This window comes from Oxyura jamaicensis, chromosome 6 (genome assembly GCF_011077185.1).
Source record: "Oxyura jamaicensis isolate SHBP4307 breed ruddy duck chromosome 6, BPBGC_Ojam_1.0, whole genome shotgun sequence".
NCBI classification, from domain to species: Eukaryota; Metazoa; Chordata; class Aves; order Anseriformes; family Anatidae; genus Oxyura; species Oxyura jamaicensis.
The window spans coordinates 5,275,298-5,282,563 of NC_048898.1; positions in this window are offsets into that span (position 1 = coordinate 5,275,298).

A 7,266-nucleotide genomic window follows, 5' to 3' on the forward strand; every position below is an offset into this window, starting at 1 on the left:
TTTTATTTAGAAAACCATACAAATTGCTTCTAATCTAAACAGCAATAGCAAAGGAAAAAAAAATACCAAGCTGCTTTGATAATTCTTTTTCCACAGAAAATTTCTTGCCCAGGTGATTCCAAGTGCCATTGCTGTCTCTATGAACACTTACTGCTATGGGGAGGGAAGGATGACTTTGCCCTCTGTTGGTTCTTTGTTCTGGTTTTTGTTTTGTTTTGATTTGGTCTCTTCCAATGACTGTTTCTAAATCTCAGAGCTCTGTAAGAACCTGTCTTCAAAATACTGCACCGTTCCCATCATTCTGTGCTGGGAAGTCCAACATAACTAAAAGCTGCCTCAGAACCTTTGAAGAAAAACTTTGATTTGAATTTAAATGACACCATTGTCAAGAGCAATTAACATTGTCTGATCACTCCTATTATACCATGCAATTTAAACTCTGTCATAACCACAAACCATACTGTAATTATCCTGCATTCTTCTATTTCCTTTTGCTCTAACTTCTCAGGTAGAGACATCCAGCTGTAGCTCTGACATCTCCTCAGCATGACACGGTGCTTTTGTTGCAGCCAGCTCTATGAGTCCTTTGGCAGCACAAGCCCAAGTCTCCCAGCCGAGGGACCCCATAGGGCCCTCATGCTGCCACTGGCCATTCCCACCAGACAAGGAAGGAAGGTCAAAGCAGTGTTACTATTTGGGGTCCCCCATGAAAAGAGGGGTTGGGGTCATGAGTGTGCCAAGGTAATTATGTGAGGGCACACATGTTTAGGATATGCTCAACTCCTGCACTTAAGTGTTGCTCAGGCTTCCGAAGCACAGGCAGCCTCAACGTGGCTGCTCCTTGAACTGGAGAGCTCATCAGTAACAGAGCACCTGGTGAGTGCTCCCAGTCACGACCACACCAACTTCCATTTTTACAGGTTCCTGATTTAGGTTAAGGTTTAGTAACTTGAATATGCACTAGCTACATATTGCAATTCTTGTCACCATACTGAATTAATGATATCAATCTACTTAGTAAAATAAGCCAAATTGCTGCTGAATCATTAAAACCATGCAAGTGTTGGTTATCTCCTGCAACAACATGTACAAGGAGTCCCAATACACAAGGGGATGGCAGTACACGCCCCTTGGCACTAACATTCTTCACTGCACGTGTTTGATTTTGGCAGCTGTTCCATCCTACCCGTCTCCCATCTTCACTCGTAAGCACATCCCTCTATGGATCCTTGAAACTGTACTACTGACCCCTTCTATGTATCTCAATTGCTCACCCGGATTTCCACAGCAGCTGTTTGCTCTTCTTGGTCTCCTCCCCCAGCTTTCACAGGGCTGGCTGGCAGAAAGCACCCCAGGCACTCCCGCTGCTTCCCAAAGCAGTTATACCCATAAATTGCAACGGATCCCAGAGGTAAACAAACAAACAAAAACATTTCCCAACACAACCAACTGAAAACAGATCCCTCAAATCACCAAGCTTTTTTCTGCACCCCTTATTCAGTTCTCCTAATCTCAGAAATAAAAAAGCGAACAAAGATCCTCACATTCAGCTTCAGGTGAATAAGAGCAGGAAATGAATTATGGGATGGCAGATCCTTCACAGATGAAGCCCTGCTGTCTGTTCTCATTTTATTGTGCAGCATCCACCTGCTGCTCCTGGCCAGGCAGTAGCCGCTGCTGCACCACTACCTGTCATCAGAGAAGGGCAGCAGCCTCCTGTAGGGCTTGGAGGGGCTGACACATAATGACAGTAATTCCTGATCTCAGTTATTAACTGAAGTTGGTTTGCAATTTTCTTCTCTGGCCTTTGGTGTTTTGCAGCACAAGCATTACTGTAAGATCTCGTAGCACTGAAGTCTGACTATTATGGACTCTTATTTCCCATAATCTGCTCCCAGTGTGGCCCATTGACAACCCTACTGATGCAGCAAACACCAGAGGTATCTGTGGTAGCAGATCCCTCGCCGTGTTTACAGAGCAGTAAGGGATTGGATCAGTCTGATTTGGTGAGAACCACTGCTAATACTGCTTTACCAAACCCCTGCCCCTTCCCTGGAGTTGATCTGGTGTGTTTTCTGCAAATATTTGGGGCCACTAAGGTGCCCAAATGCTGTGCCCCTCCCTCTCAGATACCAGGATAAAGGCACTTATGAGCTCTTCTCTGAGGTAGTCTCGGCCCTGTGGTCTGGCTTGCTCAGCCCCTTAGCTTCAGGCTAGCTTTTTCTCCTGCAAGGTTTTATTCCCTACATTGTGCTTTGCTGTGTGGGACTTGCTGCAGCGATGTAGCTTCTCTGCAGCTCCATGTGCCACCTCAGTCCCAGAATTAAGGTTAGAAATACTAAACAATAACGCTAGTGACCTCAAAATGGGTAGTTTTTATGGGGTTTCACTCCGCTTCAATTTCCTAAGTAGTTAACAGCAATAGCAGGCAAAACCTGACACCAGACATACAGACGCCACCAGCAGCGGGATCCTTCTCGGTAAGTCACAATAAAAGAGAAGCAGGTGCGTTCTCCTACTCCCAAATCTATTTGCACAGCACCTCCTTCAGCAGGGAGGATGTTATACTGAATCTACCAAATTGAATTAGCACATTTGACAGGAGTTGGCTTGAGGTAGCTGAAATTTCAAAATTCCTGCCCAACCAAATTAACTACTTTGCAATCAGTCTGGTCTTGAAATAAGAACACAAAGTAAGGTGCTCAGCCAACCAGCCCGGTCAGAAAAGGCTGTTTAAATGCAACTCCAGCCAGTCCCACATGAAGGGAACAGCGTTGAAAATGGCCTAAGCAGCCTCTGTTTATGTAAATAGCATCAGCCATGGAGAAGGGGTGCATATGCTTACGCAATGATTTTCATCTTCAGCTTTCCCAAAACAAATAAAAATACCAGAAACAGCAACAAAACAAAAGCAATTCGTTGAGAGGTAAGCTTTTATTTTCCCTGATCTTAGAATAACAACTAAAAATGACCATCATACCCTAACAATCACCCATAAAGAAAAGTATGTATTTATTTTAAGGCCTCCCCAGTATTAACAATTCTAATCAGATACTTCAGAAACTTGCATTAAAAACAGATACAATTCCACTCTTTGTTCTGAAACACATGCAATCATTTTAACTATTGTTAATAATGTCATTGCCAGGTAGATGTCCTCACAAGCTATCTGAGATCTCATCTATTACCATCAGCTTATATTCAACCAAAATGAGATGCAACGACATTTGAAGCTGTATAGAGTTCTTTCAGCTGGGAAAGAAAAAAAAAAAAAAAAAGGAAAAAAAAAAGTGTCTGAAAAGCAAATATTCATTTTCTTAGCTTTGTCTCTCAGCCTGCTTTCACTGTCTCCATACCTCAAGGTCTCAATAGGTTGCAGGGGGTGATTTCTAAATTCCTATAGTCCTCTGTGAGTTTAAACTTTAAGCTAACAAGAAAAGATAGATATGAGCTACCAGCACTGCAAGATATGGCTGTAATACAGCATCAGCAGTCACGGCGTTTTAATCAACAATGTTCCTATTCACTGAAGCAGGTTTCTGATCTTCAGCTAAATCATGCAAAAGAAAATTGCATTCATACTCCCTGGCACTGCTACTTCTCTGTAATCCATTACTGCAGCGAAGCAGGTCAAAAGCCCTTTCTCAAAGGCATCTCTTCTATCAGATCTTCAGAGGAGGGGCAGAAGGGACAGAACAAGTCTTATGAGGAGTGGCTGAGGGAGCTGGGCTTGTTCAGCCTGGAGAAGAGGAGGCTCAGGGGCAACCTTATTGCGCTCTACAGGTACCTTAAAGGAAGCTGTAGTGAGGTGGGGGTTGGTCTATTCTCCCACGTGCCTGGTGACAGGACGAGGGGGAATGGGCTCAAGTTGTGCCAGGGGAGGTTTAGGTTGGATATTAGGAAGAACTTCTTTACTGAAAGGGTTGTTAGGCACTGGAATGGGCTGCCCAGGGAAGTGGTGGAGTCACCATCCCTGGAGGTCTTTAAAAGACGTTTAGATGTAGAGCTTAGGGATATGGTTTAGTGGAGGACTTGTTAGCGTTAGGTCAGAGGTTGGACTCGGTGATCATGGAGGTCTCTTCCAACCTAGATGATTCTGATTCTGTGTGTGTGTGAAAAAGCAGCACGCCTCCAAGCCCACAGTCCCACCAGGGCTTCTTTACTCCTAACTGCTGACCCTCCCTGACAGAACGGCAGCACAACACCCCCCTGGCTGGAAAGCCTTCTTGCCTCCCACCCTGAAAACCAAAGGGAAGCACTCCTGCCAAAACCTGAAAACAAGGCTCTGGAAGCATTATGCTCTGCAAACCCCCAAGAGCTGCCCTCTGCAGCGGCAGACCTCCGGTCCAGCTACTCACACAGGTGCATACCTGGGATGGAGAACAGAAATTACAGTTTTGCATCCTGGACAGAGACAAAAGAACCCCCTTCCCCACCTGCTACCGATACGCAGTACAATGCTGAGATGAGGCAAGCAATAGCTTAGAGCCTAAATCGTCTCTCATGATCAGAAAGTAGCTTTACCCACTGCCAAGACAGCACGCAGCTGGCTCCTTCAGCACTTGTTGGAAGTGAAAAGCTTCACGATCCTGAGCACTTACCCCCAGTTCAAATATCTAATTTACAAATGGCAGATATATCCAAGTGATGTTAGTACTGAGCAGGTAAACATCTAGTATCTTTAGAAGAGAAGCAATCCACAATATGAAGGAAATACAGCATGGCTTCTTCTGACTTTTTTAGTATTTTATCTTTAATACATCATCATCATCCTACAACATATACTATTTTGGTTGCGTAAAAGGATTTCCCTCTCTCAGTTACAATATCCTAGAGGAAAACAATATCCTTTAGAAGCTGTCTTTTCTGTCAGTGAATAATTAAAGTATGTTTTGCAGGGCATTTTCCTCTCTTCCCTGATCTTCAGTTTTGGTTTGTTGTTAGATTTTTTATTTGTGGGTTGTTTTTGTTGTTATTTTTTTTCAATATCAACTCAAAACTTCTTGTTTCCAGTTTTTGTGCACACATGTATTTGCATTGTGCTTAGTCAACACCAAAACCCAGACATCACATATTAGCAATCTTGGCAAGCCTTGTGGGTTCTTACAAATGTGTAGCTCAATCTCTCACTAATCTTTCAGTAGGACCATAACCCTTTGCACCTCTAAAAGAACTTTTACCCCCAAATCCCGGTGTTACATGCACATTGACTCAACAGCACTTCACAAAGCTCTGTTGGATCTTTCAATTTTCAGGAAATACATATAAATTTTATACCACACTGGAGAGGAGAAAATGAGGTCAGTTATAGAGACAAAACTGAGAATAACTGGCCACACACCCAGATTGATTTAGGGCTACACCAGATCACTAACTGCACCCAACAATCTCTACAAAAACAAAAATAAATCTCTTATTGGAGTTATTAGCAGGTGCATCACAAAAACAGAGCTCTTAAACCAAGTCTCCAGACCTCACAGAAGTATTTTGGGGAAACATGTATTTTTCCACTCCGAATGTTGCTTCTTTAACTTCTAGTTGTGACCCATTTTGAGCTTTCCCCTTTACCACGTAATCATGAACTTGAGAGATGCTGATACTCTGACACCCTCGGATTTCTCCAGGAGCTATGGCACTAGCACCAAATGCCACAAAGCCAGTAAATTTATGAGAGTCGGCACCACTGAGCAGCGGAGATCCCTCAAATTACCTGTTCCTGGCACTCTGAACTCCCCACACAAAATAAACTGGGGGCACTACAGAAGCTTTCAGGTTTTCTCCCAGTAACAGCAGCCATATTGTACAGGGGAGCTGGGGGAACGATACTCCCTGGAGGGGTTTCCAGGTCTTGTCAATTTGCTGTGGTTCTACACTGCCGCATTTGCTTTCAATTCAGGGTTCTTAGGCCAGATGCGTAAAAGACAATCTCAGCCTCATTTAAAGCTAGATACATCTCTGGAACCTCTGATCCACACACAGAGAAAGAGCTTGAAAGCACTGGAAATATACCCTTGCCAGCTGTGATAGAGTACATGATGGATCACTGGAAAACTACCTATTATTGTGTGGCTTCTTTTTGCTATTGTTCCGTGGTTTGCTTTTTCATTTTTTAAACATTGCTATGTGTTTTAAAGGTTGAAGGCCAAAGTACTGGCTGTACAGAGCACCTCACACTCATTCTGAAGCAATGGACCAGTGTAAGGAATAGAAGAGAAATCAAAGACCCTGCACTTGCTGGATGTGCTGGCAGAGAACTTCATTCCTGACACAAAATCAATCCCTACATCCTACCTCTAAAGCAGATTCCGTTACAGTTGAGCCTTGGAATTAAAAGCCCCGTTCTTACTGCATGCTTTTGCTTCCAAGATGTCCTAACTAAGCTCATGCTAAGCACTGCTCCATACAGACACGCTGTCGCCTGTTACCTGTTGTGCCCAATGGACATGTCCCACATCAGGGACCTGCACACATCTGCAGCGAGGAGACTGCCTCAGACCCTGCCACACTCATTTAACTTGACAGCTACATCTGCAGCACTACATAAGAGCTCCTCAGGGCTGATACTTCCAGCAAGAACAGCTCCTTGGCATGTCTTTCCTCCAGAGAAAAGCATTTGGGGCTGAGTTCTGCTTGCTTTTTTCCAGTACTGGTGTCCTCTGCTTAAAGCTGTTGCTTTTACAGTCACATTGCTCGCCACCCAACTGCCGATCCCGCAGCTCGGGATTGCTGGGATGAGCCCAGCAGCTGGCCCTGGAGATGGCAAACCCCACGGGGGCACACCTGCTCGGCCAGGACGCACAGCCCAGGTTCGCACAGGCGCATACAGCACGTACAAGCAATCTGTTCCACTCTGCTGCATTCTTCTCCATTTGCTGTAAATTTAAGCAGCTGCAAGACACTTTTAGCCATCAAATAATAGAGTCTGTGAGCTCCTTGCTAGCATCCACAGCGAGAGCTGTGCCTACTACTTGAAGTCAAATTTCTGTCTCCAGCAGGGGTTCCCCAACTCGCTCTGCTCTGCCACATCTGTTCCAAATTGCTGTAAATTCAGGTTATTGTAAGACACTTAATTTCAAACACAAAGATAAGCTCTTTTTCTGACATTCAAAGAACCACGCAGGAACGCGTAAGGCAGCTTACAGCAGGTCTTTCCAAGCTCATTTTGCTCAGGTACCATAATGAAGCCAAGAAGCACCAGAGCTAACTTCCTCACAATACAAAAATGCACAATGGTGTTTCTAACCATCAAGAATTCCAAGGGCAGTG